General features: G+C 42.6%; 1 protein-coding gene and 1 pseudogene across 1 annotated transcript in view; both read left to right on the plus strand.

Moving 5' to 3' along the window:
* TANGO6 (transport and golgi organization 6 homolog) overlaps positions 1–19970 on the plus strand; it is a 184316-nt gene that overhangs the window by 150481 nt on the left and 13865 nt on the right. The window lies entirely within an intron of this gene.
* On the plus strand, positions 444–1380 carry LOC132005797 (mesoderm-specific transcript homolog protein-like; annotated as a pseudogene).

Consider the following 19970-nt stretch of genomic DNA (forward strand, 5'->3'; position numbering starts at 1 on the left):
TCAGGGTCTGGATCTCAGGGTCGTGAGTTGGGCTCCGCAACAGACTCAACACTGGGTGTGGAATCTACTTTAAAAAAAAAAAAAAATCTGCAAAACTCTTGCCAGATACACCATGGTTATGTAAGTTGTTAACAATGGGGGAAACTAGGTGAGGGGTATACAGGAATTCTCGTGCAGCTTATCTGTAAATCTAGTTATTTTAAAATAAAATTTGAGTTTAAAATGTGAGTTATAACACTATTAAAATATATCTGTACAACTCTGTGAGGGGGCTGCGGCAACTGGCACATCCCGGGGCTTCTCACTCCTCTCGGGCGGCACTGCCCTCACGGGCTGCGGGCAGTGCCCGGCTGATGGCCGCCCCCGCACTGCTGCGGGCGCGGGGGAGCTGGGGGCTGCACACTGTTGTGCCGGGTTGCTTAGGATAACACGCAGCTGTGGCGCAGCAGGATCACCTCCGCAGGATGAGGGAGTGGGGGACCCGGGCGGGGCTACTTGCTGTGCCCCTGCTCACAGCCTGTCCGTATATTCCACCCGCCCCCACCTACTTTCTCTGGCTCTCCACTCATGCCAGTCTTCAGGCAAATTTGTCGCCTACAAGTGACGGCACAACTTCTACCAAGACTCTGTGGGTGTGATTGGAAGTCCTGAGATAAGCTTTTACATGGGTTTCCAGCTTCCAGCTATGATCGGTACAAGATTTGGGAAGGTCTGACCCTGAGGTTTTGTTGAGTGATTGCCCTTGATTTCTTGGGCTTTGGCTTCAGTGACATCCATCAGGCCACATCACTTCCTCCTATTTGAGCAGGTCAGCATTGTGGAGGCACCTTTGCACCTCTTGGGCTCCAGAACCACAGAATCAGACTTTGGCTCACGATTAGAGAGATCACTGCCCAGGGGGTGCTCTGTAGGGGGTCAGCTTACCGTGAAGAGTCTCTGGCTATCCAACAGAGGCATATTGCCTGTGGTTGACGGCTCTCTCCTTCTCCAAAAGCTTCTCAAAAATGGAAGCCTTCTGTCACCCATCCTCACACGATTGATGAACTTCTTTGTATTCTCCCGAGGACTTGCCCCAGTCTTTGGGCTGTCCACCCAGTGCTCTGAGAGGGAGCTGTGGAACATGGAGGCAGGGATACCCAACAATGACAGAACTTAGTTACTGTCAGTCTCTGCGGCTACATCAGCCAGTGAAAGAAGTTTAGAAGATGCTGGTTGGGAGCTCTTGCTTCTGTAACTGTTCCCATTAGTTTTATCTGTGGGCCGTTGGATCCCATGAATGTCTATCCAGTGGTTTTTGAGCACCATATAGGAACACTGTCCACAGCTAGAAGATCCCCTGGCTTTCTGAATACATATACGGGCTTCATCAACTCCTTCTGAGCTGGGAAGAGTAGCTTCCCTGTGGTACTTACCCTACTTCCTTATGTTGTGTATTCCTCTTAGGAGGAAATGCCCCAGAGAGGTCCTGGCCGCCAAACGCTGTTCTCTCACGAAAGTCCACTTGACTCACACGGGTGGTCAGCATGTAGTTAAAAGCCCGCAGAAGCCCCGGCTAAGGATGTCCTAACAGTCCCTCCGTTCTTCCCACTTCTGAGTGAGTGTATGGACTTGCCTCTCTCTTTTTGTCTCTGATGAGCATTACTTCTCACAGATACAGATAGAGAGACATTCTTAAAAATCTTTTCAACACTTCTGTGGATTCTGCTGAAATATGTAGAAGTACTCATTTCTGGCCCATCCTTGCCTGGAGTCCTATGGTGAAGACTGAGGAAAGGGTGTCTCCCAACCTGTCCTTGAATGGCTCTGAGGCCACATGCTGTTCAAAGTTCTCTAAGCAACACAGCTTCAAGTGTTGATTAGAGTGAGTGAGAGTGAGTCTCCCTTGTCATAACTTTGGATTTCATTTCATCAGCTGCTTTTAATTATAGACATTTTTTTTAAAATAGGTTTTGGGTTGGAAAATGTGGTATTCTAAGTATACTTTAAGACTATGATTTATCGACACATATTATATATATTTTATAAGGGTACTAAACCAACAGATACTCTGGCAGAGTAGTGAACCTTTTAAACATGTTTAATTTCTGAATAAAGTGGATTCAATCCAAACTATTTACAGAATTTCCTAAAATCGCAGGATATTATGAACCAGTAGCATCTGTGCCAGAGATTAATTGTTATTAGCTAATTCTAACAGCAAATAACAGTCTGACTCTTTGTACCTCAGTGCGTAGAAGCATGTCTCTCCTGAGTTGGAGGGGAGGGAATCGTTGTGTAGTCCAAGTCACCGTGCTAAATATACATTGATTCCTTTTATGACAGTTGCTTAACTTCTCATTGGTTGTCCCAGAGAGGCTTCCTCATATAGCTCAGTAATCCCTGTACTTTACAGATAGGAAAGTTCCAGGAACTTTAAGAACAAATACTGAAAGGCCTATGAGCAAATGGTGCTGAATATTTCTTTTTCTTGCTTTCTTTCTTTCTTTTTTTTTTAGAAATTTTTATTTATTCATTTGACAGAGATCACAAGTAGGCAGAGAGGCAGGCAGAGAGAGAGGAAGGGAAGCAGGCTCCCTGCTGAGCAGAGAGCCTGATGCAGGGCTCGAATCCAGGACCCTGGGATCATGACCTGAGCTGAAGGCAGAGGCTTTAACCCACTGACCCACCCAGGTGCCCCCACTTTCTTTTTTTTTTTTTTAAAGTAGGCTCCATGCCCAGTGTGGAGCCCAGTGGAGGGCTTGAACTCACAATACTAAGCTGAGATCAAGAGTTGGACGCTTAAACAACTGGGCTACCCCGGCGTCCCGCTGAATTTTTCTTTTTTTTTTTTAAGCCACAGTTTCAGTTGTCTTAATCAAAACAGGATGGTTAAGTGAATTTTTAAAAAGATTTTATTCATTTATTTGACAGAGAGAGAGAGAGAGCGCGCTAGCACATGTGTAAGCAGGGGGAGTGGCAGGGAGAGGGAGAAGCAGGCTCCCCACTGAACAGGGAGCCCAGTGACATGGGGTTCCATCCCAGGATCCTGGGATCGTGACCTGAGCCGAGCCACCCAGGCACCCTGATTAAGTGATTATTTATTTTTTTTTAAGATTTTATTTATTTATTTATTTGACAGACAGAGATCACAAGTAGGCAGAGAAGCAGGCAGAGAAAGAGGAGGAAACAGGCTCCCTGCTGAGCAGAGAGCCCGATTCGGGGCTCCATCCCAGGACCCTGGGATCACGACCTTAGCCAAAAGCAGAGGCTTTAACCCACTGAGCCACCCAAGCACCCCAAGTGATTATTTTAAATTCTTTTTTTTTTTATTAGCAACTTTAGGTATAACAACTAAAACTGGAATTAATGTTTATTTTCTATTAATAAAAATGAATTTTGACAAAAGTGGCCAAACAAAAACCTCTATAAGTACACACACCCTTACTGAATGAGTGAGAGAAAGAGAGAGTGAGTGTATGTGTATGTGCACAGCAAAGTATCTGGCTAGTCAAGTGAGAGAAGAAATAGAAACTCTATCTAGATTTCTCACATCTGTGTGGAGCCAATGAAAGCAACACTCCTGGTCTCACCAATGCTAAAATAAATTGTGGCCATGGAATATTATTGTCACTTTCAAAAAACCATGTGACTGGAAAACCTCTCTCCTGTTCTCCAAACCAGCTCTGTCTTGCGCTTACTGAAATATATAAATTGTGCTTGCTCGGTGAGTAAAGATGGGATGAATGTAGAGTTCCTTTTCCTGGTGCATCCTTAAGAGCAGGTGTGTTAAATCTTGTAATCGTAGGTGTGATTATAATCAGTGGCACTTTAATGAGAAACGGAGATCACCACAAAGCTTTCAATCTAGGCTTTATCTTTTCTGCTGTTTTGCCCTCAGGAACAGCTGAAATGAAAATGCCACTTTGCTGATGAAGTTGTGTGTGTATGTGTGTGTCTCTGTGTGTGTTTCCTCTTCTAATCACTATTTCTGAAGTTACACAGTGCCAAAAGATAATGCCAGGTTTCAGTGAATTCTCTCTTGCTGGTAGATGTGCCCGCCAAGGACCTCTGTGGTTCTGGCCGCTTAGAGAGGAGGTAGAGAGTCCAGAAGATCAGGAGGTAGATTGGGTTCACAAAGGGGAGACATCACAGACCCACTCATTTGAAAGCAGTCAGAATCTTGTGCAATGAACACAATATCCACACTGGAGGGAGACACTGTATTCTCTCTCTCTCTTTCTTTCTTTCTTTCTTTTTAAAAGATTTTATTCATTTATTTGACAGACAGAGATCACAATTAGGCAGAGAAGCAGAGAGAGAGAGAGGAGGAAGGCAGGCTCCCCGCTGAGCAGAGAGCCCGATGCGGGGCTTGATCCCAGGACACTGAGATCATGACCTGAGTCGAAGGCAGAGGCTTTAACCCACTGAGCCACCCAGGCACCCCTGTATTCACTTTCTTTCTTTTTCTTTCTTTCTTTCTTTCTTTCTTTCTTTTTTTTTAATGATTTAAAAAAAAATTTTTTTTTCTTTTCAGCTAACAGTATTCATTGTTTTTGCACCACACCCAGTGCTCCATGCAATTCGTGCCCTCTCTAATACCCACCACACAGTTCCCCCAACCCTTGTATTCATTTTCTTAATGAAAAACTTATTTTCTCTGCTTAGCCTTGTTTTGGCCTTATGACCATATCTGGTAACTGCTAATTTATTCCCATGATAGCCTGAAGCCCATGAGAAGCCAGAAGGAACTCCCTTTTAATCTATTCTACCTTACCCTTCTTGAAAATTAAATGTACTAGGAGTACCCAGGGGAGGGGGTATGTTTAGACCTGTGCCTTCTGTTGGCCTCAGAATTAAGAGCAGCCCTCTTAGCATGGAGAGGGTAAGCTGAGCAACAGAATGAAAAAAATTCTGCCTAACTATCCAGGTCTTTGCAAACTAACTTCCCAGATCTTTGCAAAGTGACTTGTTTATTTCAAGTATTGTAGATGTTTAGAACATCCATTTTCATAAATACCTTCCAAAGATAATAATGAATAATTGGGGCAGAAACAGCTGAGTAATAGCCTACCAAGCCCTCCTTCAGATAACAACTATAAATTCTGGACATACTATAGTAAGCAGCCGCCTTGAGACATTGAGCGCACAGCTGCAGACTCTCATAGGGAGTCCGTGCTCAGAGGAGAGGTCCTGGACAGAGTCAGTTTCCATCCGTTTTCTTGGCTTTTAACCTAGGGACAAGGCTATTTGGGAATGCATGCAATCAATGCAGGAGGGGCACTGGTAGAGATATCACAGTCTTTCTAGCCTGGCAAACCAGAACACTGAATCTCGGAAACCACAGCTCCAGGACAGAGAAGGGAAATCCTGGAATATCCTGGAATGGGTAGATCCAGAGAAAGGCATCCCAAATTCTGTTTGCCTACATGTAGAACTGACCCCTGAACCGAGCAAGATAAGTGCCCACTTTAAAAAAAGAAGAAGCGGCAGAAACCACTAATTGGAGAAGAATGAATTCTAGGGTCTTCTTAATTTAACATTTATAATGTCCAGGATATAGTCGAAAATAACTCAATATATGAAAAACCAGAAAAATGTAAATATTCTCAGTAGAAAGGAAAATGAAACTGAGACCACCCCAAGGTAATCCTGATGTTGGGATTTTAAAGGAGCTATTATAATTATCCTTTTTTTTTTTTTTTAAGATTTTATTTATTTACTTGAGAGAGAGACAGTGAGAGAGAGCATGAGCGAGGAGAAGGTCAGAGGGAGAAGCAGACTCCCCATGGAGCTGGGAGTCTGATGCGGGACTCGATCCCGGGACTCCAGGATCATGACCTGAGCCGAAGGCAGTCGTCCAACCAACTGAGCCACCCAGGCGTCCCATATTATAATTATCCTTAATGAAGTAGAAGAGAAAAATGCCTATAATTAATAAAAAGATAGAAATCTCAGCAAATATTATGTAAGACTGATGAATCATTAAGCTCTACCTTTGAAACTAATAATATACATATGTTAATTAATTGAATTTAAATAAAAAATTTTAAAAATTAAAAAAAGTGAAGAAATAGAAATAGTTTTTTAAAAAGCCAAATGGGGGACACCTGGGTGGTTAAGCAGCTGCCTTCGGCTCAGGTCATGATCCCAGCGTCCTGGGATCGAGTCCCACATCGTGCTCCTTGCCCCACAGGGAGCCTGCTTCTCCCTCTGACTCTGCCTTCCACTGTGTCTGCCTGTGCTCACTCTCGTTCGCTCTCTCTCTGACAAATAAATAAATTAAAAAAAAAAAAGCCAAATGGGAGTTCTAGAACTAAAAACTATAATACCTGAGACTTTTTTTAAAAATCACTGAATAGAATTAAAAGCAGAACAATAGAGATGATCACATTTGAAGAAGAGAGAAAAAAAGATTTAAAAGGTAAGTGATCTGGAGTGACCAGAAGCTCTCAGAAACCTAAACCTGTATTTCCCCTAGGAGCCATGGTTCAGTATCCACTGATACTGAACATGAAAACTAATTCAGTGTTCATGGCAACTTTATAGAACATAATTACCATAAATAATGAGAATTGGCTGTAGGCAGTAGGGAAAAAGCTGATGATCCTAAAAAAAGGATGAGTACTTTGGGACTGACTGTAGTTCTAGATTTATTTAGGTAGCTACTACTACAGTCCTCTACACAGTTTACAGAGAGTTGACTTCTTAGAAGAACTGTGAAGTACTTGAGAACTTTGCACATGGGTTTACAGTGACTAAATGTGACAGCAATTTATGTGACTCTTGATCTCGGGGTTTTGAGTTCAAAGTCTCCCAATACGAATAGAGATTACTGAAAAATAAAATCAATCATTCATTCATTCATTCATTCATGTATGACTGAGAAACTATACTCAGTGGAGTAGGGGAGGGACAGGGAGAGGAAGAGAATCCCAAGCAGACTCCCCACTGAGCATGGAGCCTAATGCAGGGCTCGATCTCATGACCCTGAGATCATGACCTAAGCAGAAACCAAAAATGTAGATCAGTTTTCAGGGGTGCCTGCTGGCTTTGTTGTTTAAGGCTCCAACTCTTGATCTCAGCTCAGGTGTTGATCTAAGGTAGTGAGTTTAAGTCCCGCATTTGGCTCCACACTGGGTGTGGAGCCTCCTTAAATAAAATAAAATCTTTTTTAAAAAATGTGCTAACATTTTATGTTTAAACTTTCTCCCTTGCTTTTTTTTTTTTTTTTTAAGATTTTATTTATTTATTTGACAGACAGAGATCACAAGTATGTAGAGAGGCAGGCAGAGAGAGGAGGAAGGGGGCTCCCTGCTGAGCAGAGACACCCCCCCCCCCAATGCCAGGCTTGATCCCAGTACCCTGGGATCATGACCTGAGCCAAAGGCAGAGGCTTTAACCCACTGAGCCACCTAGGCACCCCTCTCCCTTACTTTTTAATAGTAAAAGGTAATTCCTAGAGCATAGCTTTTCTTCCTTCTAGTCACTCATTTTAGGTGGAAAAAAAACCAACAGTCTATATTGTGTCTAATAGGAGATAAGTAGTGGGCTTTAGAATTCATTCTTTCAAGATGATAAATAAGTCTTTTTTTTTTTTAAGGTTTTATTTATTTATTTGACAGACAGAAATCACAAGTAGACAGAGAGGCAGGCAGAGAGATAGGGGGAAGGAAGCAGGCTCCCTGCCCAGCAGAGAGCCCAATGCAGGGCTTGATCCCAGAGCCCTGGGATCATGACCCGAGCCAAAGGCAGAGGCTTAACCCACTGAGCCACCCAGGCGCCCTGATAAACAAATCTTAACACCCGGTCCTGTCTTCAGAAAATAAGCAAACCATGGAAACATCTTTAGGGAGAAGAGTTTGGGATTAATTATAAACTGATGGCTGAGTCAGGTTCTGAGCTAAATTGAGTCCTCTTCTTCCCCCCCCACCGGAATGATTTTGAATTCCTTCTTTGAGTCCAGTGATAGGCTCTGATGACCTAAGCCTCTTCCTGATAACATTATGAAGAGTGGTTTCAGTGCCATTTGTGTATTCAGAGGTTACTCTCCTAGTTCTTTGTCAGAGAAAATGCATACCCTGGCCTTAAAAAAACAAAACAAAACAAAACCAAAGAAAAACCAAAAAAACCCGGCTCAAGTGTGATGTTAGGCACTTTTGGATACAGCAGTTACCTGTGGTCTTGTCCAAAAGATTGGGTGAGTGAGTCCCAGGTTCACCTTGTTTCCGGTCTGTCCAGACTGAGAACAGAGACCCGAGGAGGACTTGGCCCTTAATCTCTGACACAGCACATATGGCAAGTTATAAGTAAATGGACACAAGGAATGGAAACTTTTCCTTCCTTTTATTGGTTTTGTTCTATCCTGAAAGTTATTTTGACAACATTTGGTGTGGTTTTCATGCTGTGAGTACAGTGAACGGGCCCAGTTTCCTTCCTGGAGCCAGTTTCACACATTGCTCTTTTTAACAGCTTGAAGGCCCTGTGTGAGGAGTAAATGAGAAGAACATTTATATAAACATGACTGAGATCCAGGTAATAATTATTTCCCTATAAACTTTGAAAAAGTACTTGGGAGAGAGAGCCCTTCCAGGACTGAAATTAAAGAGCCTGCTCCCTTTCTGGGAACGTAGGGCTCCGACCGCTGGGCCAAGGCAGCAGTTCTGTCGATCATCTGCTACTGGCCAGGGCCTGGCTGTTTACAGTGTTGGTATTATTCCTGAAAGACATTTAATAAGAATTCAGCCTTTGCTGGACACTGTTCACAGTGTCAAGAGAGACAGAGGCTTAGAGGGACTTTCAGCTGAGTCCTAGGTTTATAAATGGTCTCTTCCCCCCAAACTCTTTCTTCTCTCTCAGACAGTGGAGATGCTGCTGCTCCATTTCAGTCTTAGAAGAAAGGATCCACTCGGACTCTGTAGTCATTTCCTGGGGCTGCCTAACAAAGTACCACTGACAGTAGAACTACTGTCTCCTACTTCTGCAGGCTAGAAGGCCAAACTCAAAGTGTCCACAGGGCCGCATGCCTTCTGAAACCTGTAGGGAAGTTCCTCCTTGTCTCTCACTGGCTTCCGGTGCTCGGCTGGCGGCCATTGGCATTTGTTGGCTTGGAGCCACATAGCTTCAGTCTCTGCCTTTGTCATCATGTGTGTTCTCCCCATGTGTCTCTGTCTTCACATGGCTTCCTTCTTCCTTTCTGGAATAGGGCCCCCTCCTCCAGTATGACCTTAACTAGTCACATCACAATGACTGTTTCCAAATAAGGTCACATTCTGAGGTACTAGAGGTTAGGCCCTCACTGTATCTTTCAGCAGTGGGGACACACAATTTAACCCATACTGAGCCCCTAGGATTCCATAGTCCCTTCTCTTTTGTGCTTATGCTTTCCACCTGTTCATTATTGCTGCATCTTGAGAAGCCTTTTCTGTGTGGGGTATCTCTTCTCCATCCTATTCTTCCTTTTTTTTTTTTCCTCTCTCCTTTAAGTGTCCGTACCACATACTCCAGCCTCAGGAAGACAAGAGAAGCAGTGTTTCTGACATCCTTACCTTGAAAGAACTTGTTTCTGACACTTGAAAGAATAAGGAGCCACATGGAGTAATTTTTTGGACTCTTGGACTTGGTGCCTGTTCTGGGATTGGTGAAAATCTCTTAACCTCTCTGAACCTCATCTGCACATCAGCCCTATCCCCCTGACACAGATGTGGTGAGGATTAGATGAGATGACATGTGATATTCTGCAACTGTAAAGGATTGTAAATGCAGAAGATGACAGTGATGATGATTAGTCCTCATCGTGGGTGCTGGTGGGATTGTTAGGACGACTGTCATCACCACCACGGCTACTATCATATCCTTAGATTTGCTGGGGTTTTGAAGGATTTTTTTTAAACCCACCAAAGAGGGGCGCCTGGGTGGCTCAGTGGGTTAAGCCGCTGCCTTCCGCTCAGGTTATGATCTCAGGGTCCTGGGATCGAGCCCCGCATCGGGCTCTGTGCTCAACAGGGAGCCTGCTTCCTCCTCTCTCTCTCTCTGCCTGCCTCTCTGCCTGCTTGTCATCTCTCTCTGTCAAATAAATAAATAAAATCTTAAAAAAAAAAAAAGAAAAACAACCCACCAAAGATAAGTTTATATTCGATCTGAGTGAATAGGCATTTCATTTCGTGGCTGGAACTTTCAGAACCTTACACTTTATCATGCCGGGCACACACCATCAGTCATCTCAGGTTTTGGAGGACAGGCTTTAGTACGTGGAATCCAGCTTTCTGACTCCGTGAGAGGATCTCATGATTGCATATATCACCTTGTTCTTCCTCATGGATACCAGCTGGACTGGAAAACGTAGAAGAATCTAGATGCTTTTGTAGTTATCGAACCAGAGAATTTAACCTACATTTGGACATGGTTTGACCTCCAGCGGTATTGTTTTCTCCCTTCCTTCCCTATCACTATGAAACAGTGGATATAGTACCACAAATAATAATACCACTTATTTAAATTTTTTTATTTTTCACTTACTTAAGAGAGAAAGCATAAGCAAAGAGAGTAGCAGAGGTAGAGGAAGAAGCAGACTCCCTGCTGAGCAGGGAGCTGGGTACAGGGCTCGATCCCAGGACCCTGAGATCATGACCTGACCTAAAGGCAGATGCCCAGCCAACTGAGCCACCCAGGTGCCCCTGAACTTCTTATTTTTTTAAAGAAAGAGCAAATAGGGCATTGTGGCTGGCTCAGTTGGTAGAGCATGCAACTCTTGATCTCAGGGAAGGGAATTCAAACCCTATGTTGGATGCAGAGTTTACTTAAAATAGGTATGCCTGGGTAGCTCAGTCGGTTGAGCATCCAGCTCTTGATTTCAGTTCAGGTCATGATCACAGGGTCATGAGGTCAAGCCCCATGTCAGGGTCCACACTCACTAGGGAGTCTGCTTGAGATCCTTTCTCTCCCTCTCCCTCTGGCCCTACCCACTTTCCCTCTGTCTCACAGGTGCCTGTGTGCTCTCTCTCAAATAAACCTTTTTTAAAAAAAAGAAAAAGAGCAAATAAAGATTATTTCAAAACAAATAATTACACCAGTAGAGGATGAAAATACCCATTATGCAGTCACCTGTTTCTCTCCCATGCTGAGAATATTTAAAGTAACGTTTTAGTTAATCGAGTGGAGACTTGTATCAAGTACTAGTTCCCGTTCAGCCATCTACTTTTTCTGTAAATAGCAAAGTTCTCATCACTTCTCTGTGGCGAGGGGTTGCCAAAAAAACTGTGATGATTTTTTACACCTGTTATATATATTTAGAAGCTTGTCTTATTCTGTTAAAGCCCAATATAATTTGCTGTCTTTTCCTTCCTAAGACCCAGTCAGACCAGAAGCACAACTTCTCAAATGTTCATTCCCACACATTAACAACCAAATGTTTAGTCATTAATGAATGCTTGTTTTTCCAAGGATCTCTACCGTCTGTCAAATACAAGATTTCTTTGTGGGATAGCAACTCAGAAGTCAGACTCTTAAACCGCTGAGTTAAAGAGGGTTTACAGCTACATAACCCTGGACAGTATCCGGGGCATTTTCTAGGGATGTCTTTGTCACAGGATCTGAGCCGGCGTCTGAGAGAGTAGGGCTAGAAGGTGTCAGGAGAGGAGTGGTGCCAGGCTGGAGTCAGAGCCAACCTAAGGGAAGTTGCACAGGAGAAAGGCAAAGCCAGGTGGAGGCAGATGAAGACACATCCACCAGGCCTCTGCTGCTTACCTAAAGGGAGATAAATGAGTGTGCTGTGTTCATCAATAGCGCAAGAGCCCCATTCCCGCCATATCTTGTATTTTTTTCCTCACGTAATTTCCTAAATTGAGGTGTAACTCATATCTATAAAATTCACTCTTTTAAACTGTGCAGTCCAGGGGTGCCTGACTGGCTCAGTCAGAAGAGCAACTCTTAATCTCAGGGTTGTGAGTTCGAGCCCCACATTGGGCATAGAGGTACTTAAAAATAAATAAGGGGCGCCTGGGTGGCTCAGTTCAGGTCATTATCTCAGGGTCCTGGGATCGAGCCCCACATCACTCTCCATGCTCAGCGGGGAGTCTGCTTGTCCCTCTCCCCTCCCCCTGCTTGTGTGTGTGGGCGTGCACTCTCTCTCTCAAATCTTTAAAAATAAATAAATAAACAAATATTTTTTAGAACTTTAAATTGTGCAATTCAGGGTTTTTAGTATATTTATAAAATTGCTCAAACACCACCACCACCTAATTCCAGGGCACTTTCATTACCCCCAAAAAGAAGCCCTGTAGTCATAAGCAGTCACTCCTACCATGCCCCCACCCCCATTCCCCAGCTCTGGCCACCACAAATCTACTTTCTACCTATGAATTTGCCTTTTCTAGACATTCCATATGAAAGAAATCACATACTATGTGACCTTTTTGTGTCTGGCTTTTTTCGCTTAGCATAATGTAGTCAAGATTCATCCGTATTATAGCCCTGTATCGGGATTGCGTAACTTTTTATGGATGAATAACAATCCGTTGTGTGAGTAAACTGTATTTGTTTATCAGTTGATGGACATTTGGGTTATTTCCTCTATTCGACTATTTTAAAAAATGTTGCCATGAATATTTATGTACACGTTTTTGTGCAAATGTATTTTTTCATTCTCATGGATATATATCTAGGCGTGGAATTGCTGGGTCATACAGTGACTCTACATTTAACTTTTTAAGGAACTGCCAGACTGTTTTCCAGCTGTGTCATTTCTCATTCTCACAGGCTATATATGAGGGTTCCAGATGCCCCACATTCTCATTAATACTTGTTATTGTCTGTCATTTACTAGGATTATCGCCATCCTAGTGGGTGTGAAGTGGTGTAGTTTAAATTTGCATTTCCCTGATGGCTCAAGATGTTAAACATTATTTCATGAGCTTATTAGCCATTTGTATATCTTTGGAGAAATGTCTGTTCCCAATCTTTGCCCATTTGTCAAATGGGTTACTCATCCTATTACCATATTTGTTTTTTAATTTTGATTTTTATATCCAAAAATGTTATTCACAGTTTTACAAAACTTAATTCAAAGATCCATAGCCCATCCTTCTTTCTTACCACCATTGTCACTTTCCATCAGCAACTATTTTCAACTTGATTATTTCTTTAAATACTTACTTCCATATTTCTGAGTGGCATGCTTACACTGCTATTTCTTGACTTTTCACCCCACTTACTGACTTCCTGCTAGATCTAATAGGTGAAAGTGAGACTCACTCAGTGATTATGTTCCCAAGGTGGAGAAGACTGGCCTGTGGTGAGACAGAACGGAGCAGCATAGTGGCTTAGACTTAAAGGGTTGACTCTAGAGCTAAAATGTCTGGGATTGAATCCCAGCATTATACCTCACTGGCAGTGAGACACTGCACAAGTTAGCTGACATCTGTGTACCTCAATTTCCTCATCTGTAAAATGGGAGAATAATAGTACCGTTTTATGTAGTTGTTTTTAAAATTAAACGTCCTTAATGATGTAAAGTACTTAGAATCTGTACATTCTTTTGATTAGTTATTATTTAGTGTGTATTATTATGTGTTATTATTTTTATGAACATGCTCCCCGCGAACGTATTCTGCTTCCCCATTTTCCCTATATAATTACATTACAGTTTTTGCTGTAACAGCATTTAGTGTTTATGTTATCATGACTATAACTGTTATCCACAGCTGAGCCATATAATATACTGTGATTACATTTCCTTTCTTGTATGAATTTTGGCTTTCTCTGAAGTTAATAAATGTCTCAGGTTTACCTTTTTTTTTTTTTTTTTTTACAATTTTATTTATTTATTTGACAGGAAGATCATAAGTAGGCAGAGAGGCAGGCAGAGAGAGAGGAGGAAGCAGGCTCCATGCTGAGCAGAGAGCCCAATGCAGGGCTCCATCCCAGGACCCTGGGATCTTGACCCAAGTCTAAGGCAGAGGCTTTAACCCACTGAGCCACCGAGGCGCCCCACATTTGTTTTTTTAATGTGAACCTATTATCAATTTATCCCCCTTGCTAAATTTTCATAAATCTCTTAAAAGGCTCAAGTATGTCGAGTACTCTAACAGTTTCATCTTCTGAGAGGCGTATCTCCTACTACCCTTTCACTCACTTGCTCTTATCTGGACCAGTTACTTTCTAAGCTTACTGCAAGATTTAAGAATACGGCATTTAAAAGTTAATGATGCCGTGTGGGGGGGGGGCAATACTTATGGACTGGTGAGCTTTATAGGAGGAGGATGATCTGGCCAAGTCATTTCATCAGGAGACTTCCTTTCATTGGTAGACTCTAAGACTCTTTTGAAGTCTTTGCTTTGGAGCTGGTCAGAGTGGAATTGTCTTGTCTCCTCTCTAGAGGATACCAACTTAGCTGCCAGGATTCTGGAAGATGAGTGAAAGAAGGTGGATGGCAATCTCACCATTTAGTACGTAGACTTTCAAGACTTAATTGTTCTGTTTTCAACATGGTAGACTCATCCTTATTGGAACCCAACGTGCATGTCTCCAGAATCTCTCTGGTTGGATCCTCTGAAGGGTAAAACGCTAAGCTTCTGTTATGGTTAGGGAAGAACAGTCACCTGGGTACCATGTCACCTGATTATTACTCAAACTTCCAATCAGGTCTTCTGTTCACCTCCATTTTAAGAGATAATACTCATCAATTTTGGAACATTTTTGGGCTTGTATTAGGCTTGCTTCTGGATTTAGTGAACCAGTTTATCATCCAAACTAAAACACTTCTGAAAGTGAAAGAGAACACTTAATAATTATGGAAGTGCAGCAGATGTAAAACTTACTAACCTGGGCAAGTCAGGATGGTGACCCTAGAATTCATCCAACTGCTTTCTTGCATCTAAACTTTTATTACTATTGCCTTGTTAGTGCTTTTTGTTCTGAAACTTTAGTGCCATTTTGTATCCCTTTACTGTCACGTTTGTGGGGTTCCAGGAAAGGGCGATAGTGTACACATGTGTTTAGTCCATCAGCTTTCAGATGGCAGCCTCCATTCTTTCTTCTTTATAGATGAAGAAAGTAGGTATGGAGGATATATGTAACTGTAGTGAGAACTCTTTGAGTTTTGAGCAACAGAAATCTAGCCTGAACTAGCTTAAGCAAAGAGAACTTGTTGGCCTACCAAATCCAAGGAAGGGTTGACAGTCATGTCGTGGGAAAAGCTGGGATGGAGCTGGTTATTCGTGACTCCTAGAATTGGGAATTGAAGTGCTCCATTTCTTGCCTCTGCTTCTTCTGTATTTCACCTCTGTTCTTTTGCACTAAAGCCCAGCTTTCCTCCTGTGGCAGCACTATGACCACGGACAGTGGCCCAGTGTTACTCTTATATCCAACGCTCAGAGTCCCTCCCTGGCCCCACATGCAAATGTTGCAGCGAAGATCAGATGCCCATCTCCACATCAACTTGGTTGGGCCAGGTGGGGTATGTGGAAATGCTGTTTTGTGTAAAACTGTGTTCAGCCTCCATGATACCTATCTATGAGGGAAGAGGTGGGGGTCAGTGCCTAGGAGGGGGGTTAGTCCCATAGATTTCCTCAATAGTAACTTAGCCAGATCCATTTGACAGTAGTGATGGATTTGAGAAATTGAGCTGAAAAGATTACAACTCAGTACCTTACTGCGACTGCTAAAATATCAATGTTCAACCTTTTCTAGTGATAATGTAAGTGACAGTTTGGAAGCCCTGACATTTAAGACTGCTCCCTCTCTGCCTCTTCTGCATAATCATTTACATAGATCTACATATGTTAGAACTTGGTTCATCTTCCTCTTCTGCATCAGACCTATACAGTTTTATTTTCTGTAGGTTAGCCTATTCCTTATCCTTCTTATCTGATCTAGAAAGACAAAGAATGAAGCATTATTATTCAAACTCAGAATTTTATAATGTTATTTATCTATTTTAAATTAATAATTATTATTTTAATTAACATATAATATATTATTTGTTTCAGGGATACCGGTGTGTGATTCATCAGTCTTACACAATTCACAGCACTCACCATAGCACATACCCCCCAGTGTCCATCACCTGGCCGGCCACCCCATCCCTGGCACCCCCCTTCACTCCACCAACCTTCCGTTTGTTTCCTGAGTTTAAGAGTCTCTTATGGTTTGTCTCCCTCTGTGGTTCCGTCTTGTTTCATTTTTTCCTCTCTTCCCCTATGATCCTCCGCCTTGTTTCTTAAGTTCTGTTTCTTAAGATACAGGTGAAATCATATGAGAATAGCTTTTCTCTGATTGGCTTATTTTGCTTAGCATAATATCCTTTAGTTTCATCCACGTCATTGCAAATGGCAAGAGGTCAATTTTTGAGGGATGCATAATATTCCATTGTGTGTGTATACATATGCGTGTGTGTGTAGATATATACCACATCTTCTTTATCCATTCATCTGTTGATGGACATCTGGGCTCTTTCCGTAGTTTGCCTATTGTGGACATTGCTGCTATAAACATTGGGGTGCACGTGCCCCTTCGGATCACTACATTTGTATCTTTAGGGTAAATACCCAGTAATGCGATTGCTGAGTCATAAGGTAGCTCTATTTTCAACTTTCTGAGGAACCTCCATACTGTTTTCCAGAGTGGCTGCACCAGTTTGCATTCCTACCAACAGTGTAGGAGGGTTCCCCTTTCTCCGCATCCTCACCAGCATCTGTCATTTCCTGACATTGATTTTAGCCATTCTGACTGGTATAAGGTGGTATCTCACTGTGGTTTTGATTTGTATTTCCCTCATGTCAAGTGATGTTGAGCACTTTTTCATGCATCTCTTGACCATTTGGATGTCTTCTTTGCAAACTGTGTGTTCGTGTCTTCTGCCCATTTCTTGACTGGATTATTCTTTGTGTGTAGAGAATTTTAGAATGTTAAAGGTTAAAAAGGCCTTAGAGATCATTTAACTTGTATTTCATAAAAATTTCCCTTGGCTTATTAACCTTACGAGTTGTTCCTCTGACATAAGGTCTTCATGGTCAAATACGTTTGGAAGATGCTGCATACAACTATATATTTTCCTCTTGGCGATTAGGTACATGTTAACCTATTAAAGGGTCTGAGAAGGCCTTCAGCAAAGAAAACTAACAATTTCTTCAACTCATTTACCAAGGAACCCTTTCTTCATTATAAGCATGCCAAGTGGGCGCCTGGGTGGCTCATAGGGTTAAGCCTCTGCCTTTGGGGTGCCTGGGTGGCTCAGTGGGTTAAAGCCTCTGCCTTCGGCTCAGATCATGTTTCCAAGGTCCTGGGATGGAGCCCCCCGCATCAGGTTCTCTGCTCAGCAGGGAGCCTGCTTCCCTTCCTCTCTCCGCCTGCCTCTTTGCCTGCTTGTGATCTCTGTCAAATAAATAAATGGAATCTTTAAAAAAAAAAAGCCTCTGCCTTCAGCTCAGGTCATGATCCCGGGGTCCTGGGATCGAGCCCCGCATCGGGCTCTCTGCTCAGTAGGAAGCCTGCTTTTCCCTCTCTCTCTGCCTACCTCTCTACTTGTGATTTCTGTTAAATAAATAAAATCTTTAAAAAAAAAAAAAAGCATACCAAGTAATAATGTTCCATGGAAGATACCTTGGGAAATAATCCAACTGTCTCCTTTTATGAATGAGGAAAGAAAGTTCATGAAGAGACAAGTGGTTATAAGTTTCCAAAGCTAATGCCAGGAAGAACTAGCACTCATTTCCAGTTGTACCTGGTAGCTTAGCTTACATTGGCCAAGTGCTAATAAAAGGATAGCATCTCTTCCTCTTCCCTCTACTTTATTCACTCATTCACCTGGAACAAGATTTGTCATCTTCTCCAGGGTGTCTTAGGTGACATCATAAAGGAAGCACAAGTTAAGCACCACATTTGGGAATGTTTGCTGTCATCTCCCTTTCTGTATATCAGACCCAACACACTTTTATTTATAACAAATTATTATAACAGATATTTTGGTGTTTCCCTTTATTCTCCTGAAATGAAATTTTAGCTTCTTAACCTACATATATATTTAAAAAATCAATATAATGTCCTAACTATAAATGAAGAAGGAATAAAAGGACATTTGTTTATACTAAAATAACATATATTTTAATACATCAATGTCTAGGCTAGCTCTAAGATACAATGAACTATCTGGTTGCTCTTATATGTAGACCCATAATGAATGTAACACCTACAAATACAAAATCATACAGGTATCTTATGCTAACAGCTCAGAAGTACATTGTAGAACTTGATTTTCCAAAAGAGTAAACTAGGGGCACCTGGATGGCTCAGATGGTTAAGTATCTGTCTTTGGCTCAGGTTGTGATTTACAGGGTCCTGAGATCGAGCCTCACATTAGGCTCCCAGCTCAGCAGGGAATCTATTTCTCCCTCTCTCTCTGCCTCTCCCCCTGCTTCTGCTCTCTCTCTCTCTCTCAAATAAATAAAAATCTTCAAAAGAGTAAGCGACTCCAGGGGCTCCTGGGTGGCTCAGTGGGTTAAAGCCTCTGCCTTCGGCTCAGGTCATGATCTCAGGGTCCTGGAACTGAGTCCTGCATCGGGCTCTCTGCTCAGCAGGGAGCCTGCTTCCTCCTCTCTCTCTCTCTGCCTGCCTCTCTGCCTACTCGTGATCTCAGTCTGTCAAATAAATAAATAAAATCTTAAAAAAAAAAAAAAAGTAAATGACTCTTGTGTAAAATTCTAAACAAATGAAAATACTATCTTCTCTTAGTTTATATGGTAGTTGCAATCCTGAAAAATTCAGTGTACACTGAAACTCTAAAAATACTTTGAGCATTTGCTATGTGATAGCACTTATATCTCAGTGCTTTCCATTAATTCACTTAATCTTCATATCCATTTAGGTATGATTAATATCCCTATTTTACGTGTGAAGAAGCTAAGACAGAAAAGAGAAGTAACTTTTGTGGCAGCTAGTAGGTGGCAGAGCGGAGGTAGAGAAACCAGGCAGCATGGCTCTAGGACTCCATGTTTAGTGACTGTCATCTGAAGGACTTAGAGACCAAGTCACTCGGGCATTTTCTGCACAGATCATGGCTAACAGAAGTCTGCTTCAGATCCTGGAAATCTGATACTCTAAAGGAAAATGGGCCAGACTACCTCCTGACAGCTTGTTTACTGTCTGTCCTGGAGAAGGATGGATCCATGAGAGGAGAGGGTTTGGGGCTGGCCTTGGACCCAGGTGCCCTAACCTCCCAGGACCTGCCAGAATGAACTCTTCAGAGAGCAGAGACAGGAAACAGCCCTGGCTTCCTTTCACCCTACTTCATGTTCCAAGATCTCTTGCCAAAAGTTCAGGCCAACCACCAACTACACCGTCCAGAAACTTCCCATAATGTACACAGAACTGAAAAAAGCAGGGAACAGACCAAACACCTTGAGGGCTGCTAGGCTGGGGAGTGAGATTCCTGGGACTTTCCTTCCGCCCTGCATCCTGATCAGAATTTATTCTTCCTCTGATAATCAGAGGGGCCTCTGGGTTGCAATTAGAAGTGGGTTGCCACTTGTCTTTGCTCCGCCCTCTGAAAGGGCAGAGTTCTAAGTGTACCCTCCTTGGGATGACATGAAATGACAGTTAGGATTGATGCCCTGGGGTCTCTTCCAGCTCCTTGCTCATCATCACCCCATGGTTTGTTTGCTCTTGGCAAATCTGCTCTGAATAAATTGCATGTTCTCTGGGGTTTAGCATTTAATAATAATACAACATTTATCAAGGGCTTATTGTATGCCAGGCAAAGCACCAGGTTTTCACATTCATGATCTCGTGGAATCCTCCTAACAACCCTTTGAGATAAATATGCTTATTAACTCTATTTACAGGCAAGAAAATTGAGGTCCAGAATGTTTACATTTATGCACAGCCCGAACAGCCAGCCCGAGTTAGCAGTGGGTGCAGATAGAGGCTGCCTCATTGCCAGCTTGGCTGTTGGGACGGAACTAATTAGAACCAGCCTGAGATGGTACTTGAGGAAGGGGCGA

This window comes from Mustela nigripes, chromosome 17 (genome assembly GCF_022355385.1).
Source record: "Mustela nigripes isolate SB6536 chromosome 17, MUSNIG.SB6536, whole genome shotgun sequence".
NCBI classification, from domain to species: domain Eukaryota; kingdom Metazoa; phylum Chordata; class Mammalia; order Carnivora; family Mustelidae; genus Mustela; species Mustela nigripes.